The sequence below is a fragment of the Trichechus manatus genome, unplaced genomic scaffold, assembly GCF_000243295.1.
Source record: "Trichechus manatus latirostris isolate Lorelei unplaced genomic scaffold, TriManLat1.0 scaffold00061, whole genome shotgun sequence".
Taxonomy (NCBI): Eukaryota; Metazoa; Chordata; class Mammalia; order Sirenia; family Trichechidae; genus Trichechus; species Trichechus manatus.
In genome coordinates, this window is record NW_004443997.1 from 4,829,794 (window position 1) to 4,852,194 (window position 22,401).

The 22,401-nt window shown below is 50.0% G+C and overlaps 1 protein-coding gene across 2 annotated transcripts in view; it reads right to left on the reverse strand.

Annotated features, from left to right (window-relative positions):
• WSCD2 (WSC domain containing 2) overlaps positions 1-21,108 on the reverse strand; it is a 135,839-nt gene extending 114,731 nt beyond the window's left edge. Inside the window, exon 1 of one of the 2 annotated variants that reach the window (XM_004379000.2) lies at positions 20,977-21,108. The gene's annotated coding sequence lies outside the window, so the exon portion shown is untranslated. The remainder of the gene's footprint in view (positions 1-20,976) is intronic. The other variant, XM_023733740.1, reaches the window with a different exon arrangement.
• Positions 21,109-22,401: the final 1,293 nt, after the last annotated feature.

Genomic DNA, 22,401 nt, shown 5'->3' on the forward strand with positions numbered 1-22,401 from the left:
TGGGAAGGCCGAGCAGACCAGGAAGAGCTGGGTAGAGCTAGGCCTAGATTTTAATCTTGACTTTGATTCTAATCGGCCATGTACCTTTGGCAAGTCCCTTTCCCTCTGGGCCTCAGTTTGCCCAGATACAAAATGAGTGGGTGGGCCTACGTGATCTCAACTCCTCCACTTCTGACCAAGAAACTCTATATGGTAGTGAGTGCGGCTTATGCTCTTCCTTATCTACCCTACAGCCATCTCCTTCCCTCTTCCTGGCTAATAGAATCCCTCTCCTTGGGAAGGGGTAGCCTAATACACAAATGTATTAAGATTTGTCCAAACCAGTGGCTCTCAACCAGGAGTAGTTTAGTCCCCCAGGGACGCTGGGCAATGTCTGGAGGCATTTTTGGTTGTCACACTGGGTGGAGTGGAGATGAGGGTGCTACCGGCATCGAGCAGGTAGAGACCAGGGATGCTGCTCAACATTGTACAATGCACAGGTCAGCCTCCCATCACAAAGAATTATCTAGCCCAAAGAATCCATAGTACCGAGGCTGAGGAAACCCTATTGTAGCTGGAAGACTTACGGGCAGACCAGTAGATCAATTAGGGAACCTCATAGGAGAGAGAGTCCTGGGAGGTGACACGGGAAAGGCAGGGAAAGACAGCCAGAGACCTTGGCTGAGCAGAAGCTGGGAACGGGCATTGGGGTAGAGGAGCATCAGCCAGGGAAAGGTGGTGTGCTGGAGTGTTCTGGGTGGTGGGCAGAGCCCAGGATCCAAGGAGAAACTCAGGTCAAAGGAAGGGATTGTGCGACAGGGGCCAGGGCAGGCCGCAAGCCTTGCAGAGGCGACGCTGGGAGGCTGGTTCGCGGCTCCAACAAGGGGCTTTTCTTCCAGGGCATCTCGGAAAGCCACGGAGAGGTCTGCCCAGGGCGCATGCTTCCACACTGGGCTGGGCAACGAGACCACTGTGCGGGGGCAGTCGTCTGTGGCTTCCGAACCCAGGTCAGGGCAGGGTCAGCAGAGAGGGTGTCAAAATGAAGCCCCAAGGTGAGATGGCCCCGGATCACTCCAAAGCAAATGGAGCACGCAGGGCAGCCAGGGCCCCACCCACCTCTCCCCTGCTCACCTCCTCCCTACTCACCGTTGCTTCTCTGTTCCAGTCAGACACGAAGCGTTTCTGCAACACTCCATCTCCTGCGTCTCTAGGAGCCTTTGCTCGAGTTCTTCCCGCACTCTGGACCATCCTCCCCCTCCCTCCTTTGCTTCATCAATTCGCACTCATCCTTCCCATCCCAACCTCCACATCTCTTCCTCAGAGAGGCCCTTTCAACCCTTAAAATAAACTGAAACTTCTTCCTCCATAGGAGGCATTGGTGCTTCAGGGGTAGAACTCTCACCTTCCATGTGGGAGACCTGGGTTCAATTCCCAGCCAAGGCACCTCATGTGCAACCACCACCATCTGCCAGTGGGGGCTTGCGTGTTGCTAGGATGCTGAACAGATTTCAGCAGAACTTCCAGACTAAGAAGGACTAGGAAGAAAGGCCTGGCGATCTACTTCCGAAAATCAGCCAATGAAAACCGTATGGATCACAATGGCCAGATCTGCAACCGATCATGGGGATGGCGCAGGACAGGGCAGCGTTTCATCCACTGTGCATGGGGTCACCATGAGTTGGGGGCTAAATTGACAGCAGCTAACAACAACAACAACTTTCCTCCATGTTCCCATAATACGCCATCCTTTCCCTTTGGAAAGGTTCATTATGCTTTCTTGAAATCGTCTGCTTAAAATCTGCCTTGTCTGTGGGGACCATGGTCTGGGGGAACATCTAGCTTAATTGGCATAACATAGTTAATAAAGAAAATGTTCTACATTCTACTTTGGTGAGTAGCATCTGGGGTCTTAAAAGCCTGTGCGCAGCCATCTAAGACACACCACTGCTCTCACCCCTTTGGGAGCAAGGGAGAATGAAGAAAACAAGATACAAGGGAAAGATTAGTCCAAAGGACTAGTGGACCACAACTACCACAGCCTCCACCAGACTGAGTCCAGTACAACTAGATGGTGCCCGGCTACCACCACGGACTGCTCTGACAGGGATCACAACAGAGGGTCCCAGACAGAGCTGGAGGAAAATGTAGAACAAAATTCTAACTCACAAAAAAAGACCAGACTTATGGCCTGACAGAGACCAGAGAAACCCTGAGAGTATGGTTCCCAGACACCCTTTTAGCTCAGTAATGAAGTCACTCCCGAGGTTCACCGTTCAGCCAAAGATCAGACAGGCCCACAAAACAAAACGAGACTATTGGGGCACAACATCCCAGGGACAAGGACTAGAAGGCAGGAGGGGACAGGAAAGCTGGTAATAGGGAACCCAAGGTTGAGAAGGGACAGTGTTGATGTGTCGTGGGGTTGTTAACTGATGTCATAAAACAATATGTGTATTAACTGTTTAATGAGAAACTATTTGTTCTGGAAACCTTCATCTAAAGTACAATAAAAAAGTTTTTTTTTAAAAAAACCTGCCTCGTCAGAGAGGAAGGGTAGTAGAGTGGTTAAGAGCATAGTCTTTGGCATCAGACACACCTAGGTTCAAACCTCGCTCTGCCACCCAATGCATGACCCCAAACAAACCAATTCACCTCTCAAAGCCTCAGTTTCCTCATCTATAAAACAGGGAATGAGTAAAGCCACTGCTGTCTGCAACTTCCATTCCAGTGTTTAATTAAGCTAACATCAAGTCTTGTTGTTTTGGGGTAAAAACAAATAAAAGACCCTTCATTTGCTCAGAGGTTAATGGTTACCTTGCTTGCAAATCTTCTGTAACCCCCCACTCCCCAAAACTGCCATTCACTGCCTGGTCCCCACCCAGCCCACTTCTGGACCAGGGAATTCAAGGATAAGGGCAGAGAGGTTTCACACGGTGGGGGCTCTGTGAATTTTACAGGGTCTCCTGCAGGACACTCCAAAGTGCAGCCTACAATAATCAATGCTGAAGTAATTGTGTAAGGGATCCTTTGATCATTTCTCCCCTGCAGACAAAACGGAAAGCGAAGGCACCTTGGGGTGATGCCAGTGACCTGAAGGGGGCTGTCTCTCGCTAACCTCTGCCTGGAAGTCAGCCTCAGACTCCTGAATCAGACAGGCCTGACTCCACTCTCAGCTGTGTGACCCTGGGCAACTAACTCTACCCTCAATGGGACGGTAATAGTGATCTCCTGGTGTTGTCAGAGGGTTCAGTGAGGTGCTCCATACAAAGCATGTAGCACATTGCATGGCACGTAGCGCTATGCTGTTGTCAGCTGACATCGAGTCAGCCCCTGACACATGGCAATCCCATCCATGCACAACGGAACAAAATGCTGCCCAGTTCTATGCCATCCCCATGATTGGTTGCAGATTAGATCGTTGTGACACATAGGGTTTTCACTGGCTGATTTTCCAAAGTAGATCACCAGGCCTTTGTTCCTAGTCTGGAAGCTGAAACCTGTTTAGCACCATAGCAACAAGCAAGCCTCCACTGACAGATGGGTGGTTACTGCACATGAGGTGTACTGGCCAGGAACTGAACCCAGGTCTCCCGCATGGAAGGTGAGAATTCTACCAGTGAACCACCACTGCCCCATTTTGGCATGTAGTAAGTGCTCTTATATTACACCATCTAACATTTGAAAAGACACTGAATTGGGTTTCTAAAGACCTGGGCTCTAGCCTGATCTTGTTACCGTGTGATTTTTACTTACATCACCTAACCTCTCTGACCATTCTCTGTTATATGACAAAAAAAATATATCAGGCTGGAGAGGATGATGAAGCGGATGGGGGGTATCACCATGATAAACACAAGAGTAGCTCTATTTGTTAACTGATTCTCTCTCTTCACTACTTCCCAATCCCTTCCCTTCTACACTGTCCCCACTGCCATCACCCTCACTCAGGCCTCCCTCATCTCACACCCACACTAATTCATTCAACAAATACTTAGTAAGACAGGTCCCATTCTAGGTACTGGGGGATACTATGCTGAACGGCACAGACAAACATTCTGGCCCTCAGCGAACTGACATTCTAGTGCAATGGTTCTCAACCGGAGGTAACTTTGCCTCCCAGGGGGCATGTGGCAAGGTCTGGGGATGCTTTTTGCTTGTCACAACCTGGGGGAAGGAGTGCTACTGGCATCTAGTGGGTAGAGGCCAGGGCTGCTGCTCAAGAGCCTACAGTGCCCAGGATGACCCCCAACCATCCCACCCTGCCTGGAACTGAGGGGCTTCTCAGGACACAGGACTCTCAGTGTTAAAACTGAGAAAATCTCTGGCAAATGGGAACCAGCTGATCATCCTCATTCTATCCATGATGTTTAGCAGAGTCTAGTCCGAGGCAAACACAATTCATGTATGTTGAATGAGTGGAGAGTAAGAGATTTACAAATGTTTCTTAAATGGATGGATGGATGAAGCATATCGTGAGTAATCCAAAACCATTAGTTGGAATTCCGGAAGTCCTTGGAAGCTCCCAATCACTGTATACCCGATTCCGGCTCCAATCCCCCAAAAAACCATTGTTGTCGAGTCGATTCTGACTCAGGGGGACCCCAGGTGTTACAGAGTAGAAATGAGCTCCATGGGGTTTTCTTGACTATAATCTTTATGGAAGCAGATCACCAGGCCTTTCTTCTGTGGTACTGCTGAGTGGGTTTGAACCACAAACCTTTCGGTTAGTAATTGAGCACAGATTGTTTGCACCACCCAGGAACTTTGATTCCAGCTCTAGAGGTCTATAAAATTGCAGCGGGTCTGCTCTCCAGTCAGGGTCCAGGTTCAAGAGCAACAAGGGAGGTCGGGGCATGGAAGAACAACTGAGACAGTAAGTCCAGCAGCCTTGTTCTCTTGCGCCTGGGTGCCAGCCATCCTGGGCCTGGTAACTCAACTGCCCACCTTGGAGTCCCATGTCCTGAGTCTAATCAGATCCTGCCCGCCCTGTTATCCGACCCTCCACCCACAACAGCTTATCCCTGTCTTGAGGTCGCCTGCAAAATTAGACATTTGAAAATGCTTCTCGGGTTTTATTTTTCTCTTTTATTTTCTGGGACACTTGGCCCTCCATCCTTTATCACACTCAGAAAAAGGGGCTAATTGTGTCCTCTGGGCACTGGCCACTGTGCCAAGACAAGGGTACTCTGGGTGGTTTTCACACATGTGAATGTGGATCCCTGGGGGGCTTGGCTGCTGCTGGCCAAAAGGTTGCCGGTTCAAGTATACCCAGCCGTACTTTGCAAGAAAGCCCGATCGATTTCCAAAAGATTACAGCAATTAAAAACCCTATGTAGCACAGTTCTACTCTGACACACATGGGGTCATCATTTGGAAATGACTCGATGGCAACAGGTTTGGTTTTATCGGGGGGCTTACAGGACAAGGGGCCACATGTGACATGAGGAGCAATTCACTGCACTACACCAGGGAATGACTTGGCTTAGAACAGGATGCCAGCGAGTGTTCAGGTGGGGTCCATCCAGAAGTAATTTTCTGGGGGGACAGAAGGGGCTTTCACGGGAACCATGTCTCATATACAGAAATAAAACATGAAACAAAGATGTACCATTCGATGAATTACCACACAATGAACTACTCATGAAGCCACCATTCAGGCAAGAAACAGAACACTGCAGGCACCCTAGAAGCTTCTCCTGTGTCCTTCCAAGCAACACCCTTCCTCCTTCCCCACTTGAGGTAACCACTGCCCTGAAGATGGGGAAGTTTCTTCCTGGTTTTTCTTTAAAATGCTTCTACCTGAGCAAGAAAGAACAAATCAGCCTCAGAAGAAATACAACTAGAATGCTCCTTAGAAGCGAGGATGGCAAGACTTTGATTTGCTTACTTTGGACACATCATCAGGGAAGACTAATCGCTAGAAAAGGACGTCACGGTTAGCAAAGGGGAGGGTCGGCAAAGGTGAGGGGGGCCCTCGGTGAGATGGACTGACACCGTGGCTGCAACAACGGACCCAAACACACCAACCAATGTGAAGATGGCATAGAACCAGGCAATGCTGCTAAGACCACCATGAGGTGGAGCAGACTCAATGCAACTAACACCAACCACAACCACCTGAGCATACATCACTCAACGCTATGGTTTTGCTTCTATTGGAGCTTTTTATAATTACAATACAGTTCTTCCTGACTGGCTTCATTTGCTTAGCATTATTTTTTGCAAAGACATACCTGCAGCTGTAGACTGTTCATTTTCATTGCTATGTACTATTCCTCAGTATGACTAAAAAATCTCATTTACTTATCTAGTCTACCACAGGGGACAGAGATGGTTCAGTGGTAGAATCCTCACCTTCAGTGCAGGACACCCAGGCTGCCAACACACTTCATTCACAGTCACCACCCATCTGTCGGTGGAGACTTGCGTGTTGCTATGATGCTGAACGGGTTACAGCAGAACTTCCAGACTAAGAAGGACTACGAAGAAAGGCCTGGTGATCTACTTCTGAAAATCAGCCAATGAAAATCCTGTGGATCACAATGGTCTGATCTGCAACTCATCATGGGGATGGTGCAGGGCTGGGCAGCATTTCCTTCCATTCCATTGTGCTTGGGGTCATCATGAGTTGACAGCAGCTAACATAACATTCTACCATAATGGGCATTTGGGTAGTTTCTAATTTTTTACTATTATGACTATTATGAAAAAAAAAAAAAAAGAACGTCCTCATTTCTGCTGAGTGTATATGCTGAAGTGGAACAGCAGAGTCACAAGGGATGTATCATTCAGCTTTAGTAAACACTGCCAAGCATTGCCAAAGCAGTCGTACCAATGCACACTCCTGCCAGCAGTACATGAGGGTCTGAAGACCTCCTCTTAAATTTTAGCTTTTCACTCCACAACTTCTGTTGTGTGCATGTGGCAGGCTTGGAGAGTGAGCCTAGGAAGGGGGCTGAACAAGGCACAGCTAGTTCCCTGACCCTAAAGTGAACAATCTAGTAGAGGTGATGTGGGTTAATCAAATGATCACACAGTGCTGTAATCACAAACCCTGAAGGGACACGGGCAATCTGACCTCGTCCAGGGGACCCCCAGAGGAATTCTCAGAATAATGATCTGAAGGAGGAGCTGCAGTTAATCAGGTGAAGAAGGACAAGGATGGAGAGGGAGGTGTGCTGGGCAGATGGCACAGCATGTGCAAAGGCCCTGGGGTGGAAAGGTACAGATGAGTTTGAGGAGCTTGGAAAAAAGGGCCCAGAGAGTTTAAGAAAGTTTCCTGAGGTGACACAGCACGTTAGTGGCACAGCCAGGTCTGGACTCCACTGCTAAGGGATTTTTGTGCCCATGGGTGCAGCAGTGTGTGAATGTAAACTGGTTCCCTTAGAAGACAGGGGACGCTCACCAGAGGCAGGGCCTCTGGAGTCAGGCAGGCTGAAGTTCAAATCCTGGATCTGCCTCATCCTGTGTGACCTTGGGCAATAAAAAAGGACAGCGATGGTAAAACAGCGCTAAACTCAGGGATTGCATTTAGCAAGGGTCTAGCTCAGAGTGAGTGCCCAGAAGGTATAAGGAGCAGCCTCCAGCTCCCTCCCCCAGGCTGCTGGGGCAGGAGTTTTACAGAAGGAGCCAAGCTTTGTCATGTACCTACTATGAGTCTGACCTCTCCCCAGGAGGCAGGAGCTATGAGGATTTCCTTGTTGTAGATGAGAGAACCAAGGCTCAGAGAGGTGGAATGACTTGCCCTTGGTCACACAGCTATGAAGGGGGAAAGCCAGGATTGATTCCTCCCTTGTATGGAGGCACAGTGGCGGAATTACCTTCTCAGCCTCTGCAAAGGAAGTTTTATCCCAGGAAATCAATACGGCAAAGCAGAAAATCAGAGAAAACATTAATGATCCCAGGCAGCAAAATGAACTGCTTCTAAGCAGCCATTCTCACTGAATCCTACCCACGAAGCCTGTTACAAATGGTGTGGTTCAGAGTAAAACAGGTCCTCCCGTGGCCATCAAAGGCAGATGCTAAATGCGTAAAGCGCACAGCGCAGGTTTCTAGAACAAGAGGCCCATGTGTCTTCCGGGGCCATCCACATCACAGGTTCTCAATGATTCAAAGACAACACCCAGGGAACCTGGCTCTGGAAGCAGTGGACAACTGAACCACAGGCATGCCGTGTTTTATGATGCTCAACATTTACAACTGGGCAGATTTTGCATAAAACCTTGGAATTTTCTTGGCAAAAAAAATCGAAAGATCTGGTCTCTATGGGCTCATGTTCTCGCATGACGACAGTGGGCTGCAGCTGTGAGTGGTCAACCCTGTCCCCTTCCCCCCTGTAGACGAGGCACTTGGTCTCTGGTTCAACATCATCCCTCTGCTCTGCCTCGCTGCTATGGGATCTGCCTGCTCCTGGAGGCATCTGAGCTTGTGACTCCTCCCTGCATCCTTTGAGCCATCACAGCTTTCAGCCGACAAAGTGACACAAGAGGTGGAGTCTTGTTAGGGAACAGCTGATACGTCAATCAAAGCTGCCCAGGGAGGGGAAATGACATGTCCAAGGTGCCACATCGGTCAGATGTTCAAGGCTAAGTCTCCTGATCCTGGTCTGGGGTCCGTCCTATGGTCCTGAACAATTGCTGAGCCCCTGCCCAGCATATGTCACCACCATGTCAAATGAGGAGCCCTCATGATGCAGTGGTTAAAACACTTGGCTGCTAACCAAAAAGTCCGTGGTTCAAACCCAGTAGCCACCCCATGGGAGAAACATGTGGCACTCTGCTTCCATACAGATTAAAGCCTTGGAAGCCCTATGGGGCAGTTCTACTCTGTCATAAGGGGTCGCTGAGTCAACTCAATGGCAACGAATGGTTCGTGTCAATAATAGTAATCATAGTAGTAGTAGTAATAGTAATAATAATAAAACCTGTTGCCATTTAGTCGACTCAGACTAATGGCGACCCCCTGTGTATTAAGAGTGGAACTATACTCCATGGTGTTTTCAATGGCTGATTTTTGGAAGTAGATCACCAGGGCTTTCTTCTGAGGGACCTCTGGGCGGACTGAAACCTCCAACCTTTCTGTTAGCAGCTGAAGACATTAACTGTTTGCACCATGTGGGGCCTCCAAATAATAATAGGTAGGACTTATTGAGTATGTTGCAGGCTGGGGTGGGTGCTCTAAGCACCTTGCATGCTTGATCTCCTTTCATTCTTCCAACAACCCTCTGAGATAAGGAGTAGATTGGTTATTTTACTCTGACCAGTGTTTACTGACCCTTCTTCTGTTAACTAGGTCCTGATTTTCCTTTGGGGACCTACCGCTCCCCCATTATTGGTCTTTGTGGCTCAGGAAGCCACTAAGAGTGATCTACCCCGCAACACACATGGCTTGCTCAGATGACCCCAACCTGGCCAAAGAGCATAGTCCATTTCCCTGGCAACTGTCAATGGCTCCAGGAGGCTACATGTCTCAATTCCAGGACTTGCTGGAACTGGACTTGCAGCTGGTATAACGTAAGCATGGGGCTGCTGATAGGCCCCACAAGAGGAGAACCAGCCTGAGAAGAAAACCTGCATGGAGAAAAGGAGAGCCAAAAGATTGTGTGTAGGGAGGAAGAGTGAGGGAGAGAGGGAGAACTGTGACATTGTCAAGTCCCTGGATCCAGCTAAGCCTGAAGTCAGCCTGTCAGTTACATAAGCATATATATTCTCTTCTAAGCCTGAGAATAAAAGAGTGTGATGATATTTGATATTTTCTGTCACCTACAACCAAAAGAATCCTGAAGAATATAATGATTATCATTATCACCATTTTACATAGGAGTAACTGGTGGCTAAAGGGAACTAAGGACTAAGGTTCATCTAACACAAGCCATCGTGTTTTCAATCACCTCATATGCATGCAAAAGCTGGACAATGAATAAGGAAGACCAAACAGGAATTGATGCCTTTGAATTATGGTGTTGGTGAAGAATATTGAACATACCATGGACTGCCAGAAGAACAAACAAATCTGTGTTGGAAAAAGTACAGCCAGAATGTTCCTTAGAAGCAAGGATGATGATACTTTGTCTCATGTACTTTGGACATGTTCTCAGGAGGGACCTGTCCCTGGAGAAGGACATCATGCTTGGTAAAGTGGCAGGTCAATGAAAAAGAGGAAGATCCTCAATGAGATGGATTGACACAGTGGCTGCAACAATGGGCTCACGCATAGCAAAGATTGTGAGGATGGTGCAGGACCAGGCAGTGTTTCATTCTGTTGTACATAGGGTCACTATGAGTCAGAATCAACTCGATGGCACCTAGCAACAATAACAATAAAGGGAATTGAAGTAAATTACTCAAGGCCACACAGCTGTGAATTGGTAGAACTTGGATTTAAGCCATGATCTGCCCCTAAAGCTGTTAGGTCAGAACCCTTGGTCTCTTGAAGGCCTTGTCTCTGTCTCCAAGAACTGAGAGTGGGAGATTTTAGAAACAGTATATTTTCAGAGCCGCTGGTCCCTTGGGGCCTGTGAGAAGAAGGGCAGGAAGGGAGGAGGGAAGGCAGCATTGAAATGAAATATATAACTATTATTTAAATGAGTTCAGAAGCCATAAGGAAAAAATCAAAGTCTCCTGTGGCATTTCCCCAGTGCTGTTTTTAATTCTATCTTATCAAAACTCAGCTGGGATTTTGTTTTTCAAAAAGAAAAAAAAAAAAAAAAAAAACTCCTGTAAATGTTTTCTTTTTTAATTCTCTAATAAAAGTTAAAATAGCCCATACGCCATCAGGTGACAATGGAAGGAAGACAGGGACATTTTAGCATCTTAATGCAGATTAAAAAACTAATTTGTTGACTCTTTCTTCCAAAGCTAACCTCTCCCTTGGAAAGCTGTGTGTTTTGCATAATGAGGCTGAAACTGCTGTTGTCCTCTCCTCTCCATTGGGATTTCAATGGGCTCCCACCTCAGATAGGGGCTCTTTTTCTTCTTGTTTCTCTAGCCATGGTTTAATGCAATCATTTCACTCCCTTTTACTTAAAATCTTTACAAGGTTCCCCAGTGCTGGAAGGATAAATAATAGAACACTTATGGGACCCACAAGGCCCTGAGGACAGTCCAGCTTTATTGAGCACCAGCCCCTCCCCACCCCCAAAGCTTTTGTCCTTTAGTTCATGCAATGCTCCATCCTACCGCAGGGCCTTTGCACATGCTGTTACTCCCTCTATCTGGAATGCTCCTCCCATCCCGGTTCACCTGGTTAGCTCTACTCATCCCTTAGATCCCAGTTTATGTCTTCCTTTCTCAGGGACACTGCCTTCCTATCAAACACCCTATTATGTGTGCCCCCAGCTGCATGTGCCTTCCTTCCCGGCAGTTATCCTTGGCTGTGATTATATGCAGGACTGCACCTGGCTTTTCTCTCCACTGTCTCCACAGTAGGTGCTCCGCCAAAATTTGTTGCACAAGCCCATGGGTGAACTTCTATGGGATCTGAGTGCATGGCATCAGCGTGCCATGAACTCTCTCAACATCTGGGCTTTTTCCCTTTGCTGCGTCTGAGGCTCCCACCTCATCCTCTCCCAGCTTGTCTCAGAATCTCCCTGCACCTCCACTTCTGGCTGTTTTTGGCGCTTTGGGGATGAGACCACGCTGTGAGGAAAAGAGAGCGCAGGCTCTACAGTCAGACTGGGGTTTAAATCCCAGCTCTGCAACTTAAGAGCCACGTTTTGCCTCAGGCAATCTCTGAACCTCTCCAGGCCAGTTTCCTTAACTTTGTTGTTGGCAGCTGCCGACAAGTTGGCCCTCAACTCATGGTGACCCTATGCACAACAGGATTGAACCACTGTCATCCATAGGGTTTTTCATTGATTGATTTTGCTGGAAGCAGATTGCCAGGCCTTTCTTCCTACTCCATATTAGTCTGGAAGCTCCACTGAAACCTGTTCAGCATCATAGCAACAAGCAAGCCTCCAACGACAGATGGGTGGTGGCTGCTCATGAAGTGCATTGGCCAGGAACTGAACCCGGTCTCCTGCATGGAAGGCAAGAATTCTAGCACTGAACCATCACCTTCCTCAGAGGGTAGCTGTATGGATCAAGTGAGTGGAAACACAAAACGGGCAGAGCACAGTTGCCTGAACATCATAATCACTTGTATCAGTCAGGGGCCCGGCAGGTAACAGATGGCTCACCAAACCTGGGTGACTGAGGAGAGCTACAATGGGGAGACAGGGTATAGGGAAACCACAGGGATGGTGCAGTACCCAGGGGCTAGCAACAGTGGGGAGCTGTTACCACCCAGAGTTGCTGAGAGGGAGAAGGTTCCTGAATGCAGAGGGCCCCCGACAGGAGTATCAGAAGACACCATCACCATCATCCCGTGGTACCGTCCTCACAGCGATCACCACTATCTGAAATTATGCTCTTCACTTATTTACGTGTTTCTTGTTCTAACTCCCCTCCCTGAAATCATCTTGGGATGGCAAGGACTCTGTCTGTCTTGCTCAACACTCCACTAGCACATACAGACCGTAGCACATAGTAGGTGCTCAGTAAATATTCATGCCTGGTGCATTGTAAATACTCAATAAATACGTGTTGAGTGAATGAATGTGGAATGGTTCATTCAATCGCTCACTGTAGGCCGAACAGTGGCTCCTCCAAAGGTGCCCACATCCTAATCCCTAGAACCTGTGAATATGTTACCGTACATGGAAAAAGGGACTTGGCAGATGTGATTGAGCTATGAGTCCTGAGATGGGAAGATCTTCCTGGATTATCTGGGTGAGCACAATGTAATAAGGAAGGGTCTCATAAGAGGGAGGCAGGAGGGTCAGAGTCAGAGGAGATGGCATCACGGAAGCTGAGGTCAGAGTGATGTGGTCACAAGCCAAGGAAAGCAGAAGGCTTCTAGAAACTTGAAAAGACAAGAAAGCAGATTCTCCTCTAGAACCTCCAGGAGGAACGCAGCTCTCCTGAGCCATTTTAGACTTTTGACCTCCAGAACTGTAAGATAGCAAATCTGTATAGTTTTAAGCCACTAAGTCGGCGGTAATTTGTTACAGCTGCAAGAGGAACTTCATACACTCATACTTGACAAGTAGCATGAGAACTAAGGGGTTGTGGGACCTGTCATGGACTGGGAGGTTCTAGTCCCAGCTCTGCCACTAAGTCTGTGACACCTCAGACAAGTCCCTCCTCTTCTCTGGGCCTCAGTGTCCCACCTTCATAATACCCAGGGGGTGAAAGAGCTAATCGGCTGCTCTGGAGGACCCTCCTACAGTGGATGTCCGGGCCACTGTGCTAGAAGTTCAGACGCAAAGATGTAGCGGTCACAGCAGAAGGAGCCTCAGGACTGTCCTAGGGGCCATATTAGCACAGCTGGCAGTGAGGGACCCTCCCAGGGGTGATGAGGAGGAAGGGGCAGAAGATCCAGGGAGGCCCAGGGAGAAACCATTGGTACCATCGACATCCTGATCTCTGGCGCTCAACAAACAAGCTGTGTTGGTCCCAAGCCACCGCTGGCTTTTTCCTGCATGAAAAGACAACAGGTTCACCGATCATGATCATCCAGTTTCCAACGCCAGGGGGCAGGCAGAGCACAGGTTGGTGTAAAAGATATTGACAAAAAAACAAGTCTCTCTTGGGCTTGACAAAGTCCCAGGGTGGTGCAAACAGTTAGCACACTTAGCTGCTAACTGAAAGACTGAAGGGTCCAGTCCACCCAGAGATACCTCAGAAGAAAGGTCTGGTGATCTACTTCTAAAAAATCATCCATTGAAAACACGATGGAGCACAGTTGTACTCTGACATACATGGGGCCACCAAGAGTCAGAGTCGACTCAATGGCAACTGGTTTGGTTTCTTTTGGCGGGTGGTTTGAGGGATGGCTTACAGGAGTGGCCTCAGTTCCAGAAGGATCCGCCCCACAAGACTCACTGCTTTGCTTGTAGACAGCTAAGAATTTGCCTAGCAGCTCTCCGATGGAATCCACCACTGACAAAATCAAAAACAAAAGCTACCCAATAACAATACCATTGTTAGTAACTCGTAGTTACATAACCAATATTGTATGCCAGACACCGTTTTAGGTCACTGAATTTTCACACAGCCCTTTGAGTCAGATACAATCTTATTATCTCAGTTTTACAAATAAGGAAACTGAGGCACAGAGCCATGAATTCACTGCCTAAGTTCCCTCAGCTGATAAGCAGCAGAGCTGGGATTAGAACCGGGCAGCCTGTCTTAAGGGGTGGCTCCACATCCTGCCTCATGAACTTTTTGTGCTGAAACCTTTCCATACCACGGCCATATCATCCTCACAATAGTCCTAGGGACATCAGCTCACCATTCCTTTTTTACAAATGAAGAAACTGAGGCACAGAAAGGTGAAGCCACTGGCCCGAGTTGGCTTCAGCCAGTCTGAGTGAGTTTCCATTATTTAAAGCCAACTGAGCCACGTTCTGGTATTTCAGAGCCTCATATGGACTTGTTCCCTCCCCACCAATAGCAATAATAAATATCGTTCTGAGCAGTTACTACATGCCAGGCATTGTGCTAGGGTTTTAGGTGAACTAACTTATTAAATGCTCAGAACAACTCCAGGAGAAGGCACTGTTGTTATCATTCCCATTTTACAGATGTGGCAACTGAGGCCCAAAGATTAAGGCACTTGCCCAAGGTCAGAGCAAGCGGGTGGCAGATTTGGGATGTTAGTCGAGGCAGTCCAAGTCCAGTGGCTATGCCGGTAACTCTGACACTGCACGGCCTCCAGTTAACTCACACTGGAGCCTGGACTACCTGGACTCCTTTCTCCCACCTCAAGCTCAGCTGGAAGGACTCTCCCTAAGACCAGCGCTGGGTCTGTTCCAAGTCCTCAGGTTGGAAGAGCTGGTGAGGAAGTCTTCCATAAAAATGGAAACGAGAAGAAGAACCATTATAAGTCGTTCAGCCATAAATTGTCTCTTGTTTCAAAGTGTGTTCCCCCCAATTAATTCCACCCTATACCAAAAAAACTCATTGTCGTCCAGTAGATTTCAACTCATAGAGACCCTATAGGACAGAGTAGAACAATCCATAGGGTTTCCAAGGAGTGGCTGGTAGATTCGAACTGCTGCTACCTTGTGGTTAGCAGCTGAGCTCTTAACCACTGTGCCACCAGGGCTACAAACATCACATTTTAATTGGAAGTAGACCTTCTCCAAAGCCTAAGGAATGATCGGGGCACTCATACCTTCCTGATTTTATTTCCTAAGCTGGTAAACTGAGGCCATGGCTCTCAGCCTGGGATCCAAGAATTCTGGGGCTCAGACAGTGTGAGAGGACCCACCTTCCCAATGGTGCCAAGTATTCATTCTCTCAACACGCACTTATTGACCACCTACTGCATGCCCATTGTCTCAGTGCTGGGACGCAGCTGTGAACGTGAAGCAAGTTATTTATCTGCATGTCTCCTCTATCCTCCCGGGGTGGTCTCCACCCAGCCCCACCCTGCCTAGCACAGGACCTGGTAGCTCTGGTATGAAGTAGACACCCAAGAAAGGAGAGTTGGATAAATGAATGGAGGCACGAGCATGCTTCTAACTCAAGTAAATCACTAAACCATGTTTATGGAGGAGGAAGCTAAGGTTCAAAGAGATAGCTTGCTGGAGATGCCCCAACTGGTGTGAGGGAAACATAGAGTTTGGCAGATTCATCTCCCCACTGGCTCTGAACAGAGGCCCGAGGACACGGCGGGGCTAGGAGGAATCTTGGTTATGCCTATTCAAGAAACTGACTTGTCTTCTGGCTTAGCTGCTCATGGCTGAATGCTTCCTATCACCAGCTACTATCTCACGGAACCCTCCTAACAACCCTGGAGAAGTACAGAAGTTCATTATGCAGCCTGAATGAGCACCAGCGGCCAAACAGTAGACGAAAAGACAGACTGCGTTGGTTAGTGATGCCCACAATAATGCTGCGTAACAAACAACCACAAAACCCCAGTGATGCACCGTAAGAGGCATTCATTTAGCTGAACTCTCTGTGGCCAGTGGAGCTTGGCTGAGCTAGGCCAGGCTCCACTCTTCACTGAGCTTTGGGCTCAGGGCAGCTCAACATGCTTTTGTTCTGGGACCAGACTGCAGGGGCGGCAAGTACGCTGGGGGAACATGCAAAGCACCCTAAGGCCTCAGCTTGGAAGGGGCACACTGCCACTTCCACCTCACCCTGACAGCCAAACTAGTCACATGGCTGAACCCACAGTTAAAGAACAGAGGCAGATACCGTGGCCCTTTAATTGAGAAGAGGTCCCTAGGTGGCACAAGTAGTTTCCACTTGACTACAAGCATAAAGGTTGGTGGTTCAAACCCATCCAGCAGCACCATGGAAGAAAGGCCTGGTGATCTGCTTCCACAAAGATTACAGCCCAGAAAACCCTATGGAGCAGTTCTACTCTGTAACACACAGGGTCGCCATGAGTGGGCACTGACTTGATGGCAACGAGTCTGGTTTTTTAGTAAAAAGAATGGCAGTCTCAAGACTAAGGGCGTGGACCAGGGAGGAGGGAGGAATTGAGGCCAGAGAGGCTTCGCCTCCAATCACAAGCCACCAGTCACATCAGGGAAGGGGCCCCACACTGGCCTTGCCCTGTCCACCTCACCAGCTCGCCACACTCCCTCCTGCCTCATCAACTCTATCAAAACCTGGAAGAGACCCTGCATGGGAACACCTCCAGTCCATGGGGACCACAGGCCCACTCACACCCCACCCCAGTGCCCACCTTCCCAGCATCTGTACCTGCTCCAGGGAGCCATTAATCTCAGGCAATTTCTTTCCTCACTTGATTTGTTTATTTAAGGAAAACAAGTTGCTCCTAATTAGAAGCACTGCTGTCGAACGTTCCGCGCATCCTAGGCTTCCTATTTTCAGACCTTCTGCCTAAAATTATACTTGCACTTTTAACATCTGTGAGTTTGTTCAGCAACTGTCCTAAGTGGAGGCTTCCAGCGAGAGAGGCTTGGGCTGGTCGGGGGAAGGAGGAGCCGGGGGCAGGAAAATATGCGGGACTCTGGAGAACTACAAGGCAGAGGTGCTTGGAAAATTAACATGCAGCATCCCAGCACCCTACCCAGAGCTGGCACCGACTGCTGGCCTGCTGAACCAGCACCTGGAAGGTGCACAGCATGGGCACAATTCAAACCCTAAGACAGGGAGAAGATTCGTCTCAAAGGTTCAGAGGTTTTTTTGTCTGGAACCACTCAGATGCGTCTACATCTGCTGGCACATATGTCTGCACCCCCACCAGCATTCAGATAGTCCCGCAGAGAGGCACACACTCAGAAGCTCACAGACACCGGGTACGTGCAAGAAGGTATACTGCAGCGCATGCAGGTAACACACTCAGAAACGCACACATATGCGTGAGACATAATCGAACGTTACACTGCTGCATAGGCAAGCAAACACACTCAGAAACGCAACATGCACCCAGAGACATGCAAGATATAATGCAACACCCACAGGTACACACACTCAGCAACTCACTCCTGCACACAAGACATGCACCAAAGTTACACTGCAAGACACAGAAACACACATTCCGAGACCCTCAGATGCACACAGAGCCACACTCAAATGTACACACAACACACCCAGATTCCGACTCAGAAACACACCCATACAGAGAGATACAATCAAGTATGCAATACTACACACAGGTACACACCTAAAAACACATGTGTACACACAGAGATACACAAAAAGTTTACACTGCAATGCACACAGGTACATACCCTCAGGAACACACACACGGAGACAAAATCAAATGCACACTCTAACACAAATATACATGCTCAGAAAATCACCCATATACACAGAGACACTCACAGAGGTTACACTATGACACACAGGTGCACACACTCAGAAGCACACACCTACACAGAGATGTAAATGTGTAATGCTATACAGACATATACACACAGACACACACACAAAGTTGCACTGAAAAACATGTAGCTGTATACACCTGTAAGTCCATCACCACAAGTTCACACTCACATAGTTGCACACACGTGCACTCACGCTCATGCAGGCACTCACAAATACCCACGTACACGTGTGCAGACAGCAGATATAGCTACTAAAACATGCACCCAGGCAGACGTGCGCAGCTTCTCAAACGTGGGTATTTCCACACAGACCCTCGCAGCACACACGTGCATTGTACAAGCATGCACCTGCTTGGTCAAAGACATGCATGTAACTCACATACGTACACCACTTAACACTCACAAGCACATACACATGCCCTCACTCGCACACATTCTCTTTAGGCATGCACACACACATACAACGTGCACTCGCACAATATACACTCACACGGACACACACGCACTTAAGCACTTTATGCAAGTCATACTCACATAAGCACATGTGCACAAACCTGCAGGAGGAAGCACATATATGTGGATGTGCGCACGCGCGTGCACGCACAGACACACACCAGGCTCCACCAGGAAAGCACATTGTTCATTTTCTCAGAGTCCCAAAAGCCGAGCTCACAGACTGAGCCAGCACACAGGAGAATTGCTCCTGCCCAAGTCCCTCCTGCATACCCATTAGCTCACTCCATGTCAGCCGGGACAGGGACCCTTTTTTGGGGTGGGAGATAAATGTCCCAAGCTTCAGAACCACTCAGAAAGAAGTAAGATTGACAATCCACTGCCTTCCTCCCACAGTTTCAGCACACACACTCCCGCACACACGCATATAAGGCTGTAAAGACATTTCTCTCCCCCGTATGGCTGTTCCTGCCGGGAACAGCGGTCTTACCTGCCTAGCTTGGGACAGCCCTCAGGCCCTCGGGAGGCAGACTGGGTGCCTGACACCCGGACAGACTGAACTTCCCTGCCTTGGGTCCCTACACAGCTGCAAAGTTGAAGCCATGGAGACAGCCTACCTCCACCTCCTGTTGTCATGGTGATGCAGCAGCCAGGTGCATCCAGCCTCCCTGACAGCCCTGGGCTCCCCAGAAGCAGAGCTGTCCAGCGGTGCTTTTATGAGGAAGCAGGGAGGGGGCAGAGACTGCAGCTGTCAGGTGATTGGAGAGGACAACAGCCCAGCCCCCAGTTAGAGGAGCGCCTGGTGCTTGGGTGGGACAGGGCTATCCTCTGTGGGGACAACAGCACCCGGCTGCCCACACCGAAAACAGACTGTGTTGGTGCTGCCTCTATGGAGCTCCGCTGTCCAATCAACTGGATGCTAAGCACTTTCCACGCACCATTTCATTTAGTCCTCCCAAAACCTTCTCAAGTAGGAACTATTATCTCCCCATTTTACAGGTGAAGCAATTGAGGTCTGGAGGGGTGAAGGGACTGGGAAAACTCAGATCGTCTGAGTCCTGGGTCTCCTAAACACCAAATTACACCACCTCCTAGAATTCTGAAAATCTCATCTGTGGCAATCGCTCAGAGTCATAGGGGCTTCTCAACTGGGCCCTCCGTGGATGTGTGAAATATCTTCATTTTACAGAGGCAGCAACTGGGGCCCAGAGAGGTCTAGTGATTTGCCCAGAGTCACACAGCAAATGAAGGACAGGCTTGAAATGCAATCTCCTGACCCAAAGATGGGGCTTTCCCCAGGATGTCACGCATCTGCCTTGGCACACTGGAGGAATCCCTGGGAAGCAGCTCCTAGATTGGCCCCAGGTCAGAATCTCAAGCAAGAACAGGAGGTCTTCAGAATCCCACCTCATGTCCCAAAGCCTGTCCAAGAACCACACAACAACGCTATTCCCCAGAGGCAGGTGCCTAGCCCAAGCAGGGGGTTACAGGGCTGGCGGAATGTTTCCAACCCTCTGGGTCATGGCCAGGAGCACCTCCTCTCCCTGCCTTACTAGCCAGGTAGTCTATCAAGATGACCCAGTCCTAAACTGGGACCCGAGCAAGAAGGCATGATGACATCTATGGAGCTGTGATCACAGCGGTGGCTCCAAAATGATCCTTGGAGGCAAGGGGTCTCTTTGGAGCATGTTTTTCATGGGGAAGAAAACCAATCCCGCCAAACTCATGAGCTATGCACCAGCTCAGCAGAGTCTCAAGGGGCTGGGAGTGTGGGGGATCACCCACATCACCCGAGCTGGGAGTGAGAATGCCAGGAGGCCCGTTCCAGCCGTCCACTCCAGCTGCTCTTCTGCAAAAAGTTTGCGCCTCCCCAGAATCCAATCCGAAAGGTCTCATTGAGCAGCCCAGGAAACTTACCAAAATCTTTTCCTTACCTAAGGACTATGCCCTTTTCTTTGCAACTGCAGGGGATGAAAGTGACCCCCACCCCTCCTAGTGGCTCTGCCGAGAGCAGCCTCCTGCAATGACACTCTGGGCTGCTGGAAGGGCTTGGATGGCAGCTGAGCGGGTCCCCATGCCCCTGTCCCCAGCTTGCCCTCTCTCTCTGTCTACACAACACACACACCTACACACCTACACACAGACACCCCAGGACGGACAATCGGCAAGCCTGCAAAGCACTCCACACAAAGCCTGTGGCCTGGGCAGTCCTGGCTGTTGGCACCAGACGACAGGGAGCCTCATTGCCAGTGAATTCACCCTCAACAAACACCTCTTAAAGCCAACTTGGAAATATGACAGGCTCCTTCTTCCTTCGGACTCTGAGCTGGCCTAGAAAGGGGTGATGGCTGAATTAATTTAAAGGGGCTCGGTGCGTCCCCCCAGCCCAGCTTGAAAAGCCCGAGTGTGTGTTTTTGGGGGTCCTGCGGGGCGCCCCGAGGAAGAACGCTGGGATGAGCCCGGATGTCCCACGCCCTTCCAGAGGAAAGTTTGTCATTTGCCCAAAGCTAGGCTGTCACCGCTCTGGGTTCGACACTCAGCCGGCTCCAAGCGCTGAGCCCCCAGCCAGCGGGGAGGCGGCCGGAACTGGAAGCCCAGCTCCTCCGGGGACAGAAACCATTTCACAGCGGCTGCACGCCCCGCTCCCTGATCTAGCCCGCTTAACCGGCCCAGGGCCCCGCAGCCCTTACCTGAGGAGTCTCGGCCACTTGCAAACTCTGCCAGCGGAGCCCAGCGGGGACCTGGGGTCTCTCTCTGGGACTCTCGCGTCCCGCTTGGTGCGCCCGCTGTGTGGGCGCCTTTCTGGCTGCCAGCTGCTGCAGTGGCATCAAGGAAAGCGAAGCCTGGGTTCCCTTTCTTGCCACCAGGGTTCCTCCGGCCGAGCCCGGGGCTATTTCTGCGGATCTGGTGCAAGGGGCATCCTCCGTGCCTCCAGCAGCAAAGTAGAAGAGTGTGCGCCCTGGACTGCAGCAGCGGCGGCGGCAGCGGCCGAGAACTAGGAGGAGGTGGCGACGCCAGCCGGCGAGCCGGGGCCGCGGGCGGAGGCGAGAGGAAGTGCAACCGGGCTCCTGAGAGCCTGGCGCTCCGGCGGGCGGCCGGGCGGCACTGCGGTGCCCCGTGCAGCGGCGAGGCCCCGCGCAGCCCCGGCCCCCTTCAGCGCCGGCGCAGGATGCGGCTCCGCGCGGGCTCAGCCGCCTCCCTCTCGCTCGCTGCCTCGCTTGTTCCGCCGGACTACACGTCTCCAGCCCGAGCTCCCCGCCGCCGCTGCCGCTGCCGCCGCCAGCAGCGCGCCTCAGCCCCGCGCGCTCCTCGCACGGAGCCACAGCACTGCCTGCCGCTTAACTCCTTGCATGCCACCGGGCCCTCCGCAGCCTCCTGGAGAGCTGGGCAGACGCGGGTGCCAGGCCTGCTGTGGAGCGAGGCTGAAGGCCTCACCGTGACGCCTCAGTTTTCTCGTCTGTAAAATGGGTTTGATAAATCTATGAGTCAGAATGGACTCGATGGCCATGGGTCTATAGGGTTGTCAGGAGGATTAACCGAGATGATTGAGTGCCAAGCTGCGTAGCATTAGGTAAGCACTTAATAAATGGCAGAGTATTTTGCTTGCTGTTAAAGAGGCTTAGCAGGTGCCTCGCACGTAGTAAACTCCCAACAAAGGACAGTGCTGGGTTTCTTTTCTTTTCCTTCTTTGGTATTTGGTTTGTGATTTTAACCGGCAGTGGGTTTAAGCTGTGTAATCTCTAGCTGATCACTTCCCCTCTCTGAATCTGTTTCCTGCAGAGCTCTGTGACCTTGGGCAAATCATGTCACCCCTCTGAGCCTCTGTTTCCTCATCTGTAAAATGGGGAAGATAATATCCAACTTCAAAGGATGGCCACAACAGGACCCCATCTCATGACGAGGCATGTGACAGGAGCCACCACTGAGTGAGAGCCTCCTAGGTGCCAGGCACCTCACCGTGTAATTGCAAACATATCACCTCATTAAGCCATCAAAACAACCTGGGAGGCAGCTATTTCTATCTCCAATTTTCAGATGAGAGAAGTGAGGCCCAGAGACAAACCATTGCCATCAAGGCGATTCCAACTCATACGACCCTATAGGACACAGTAGAA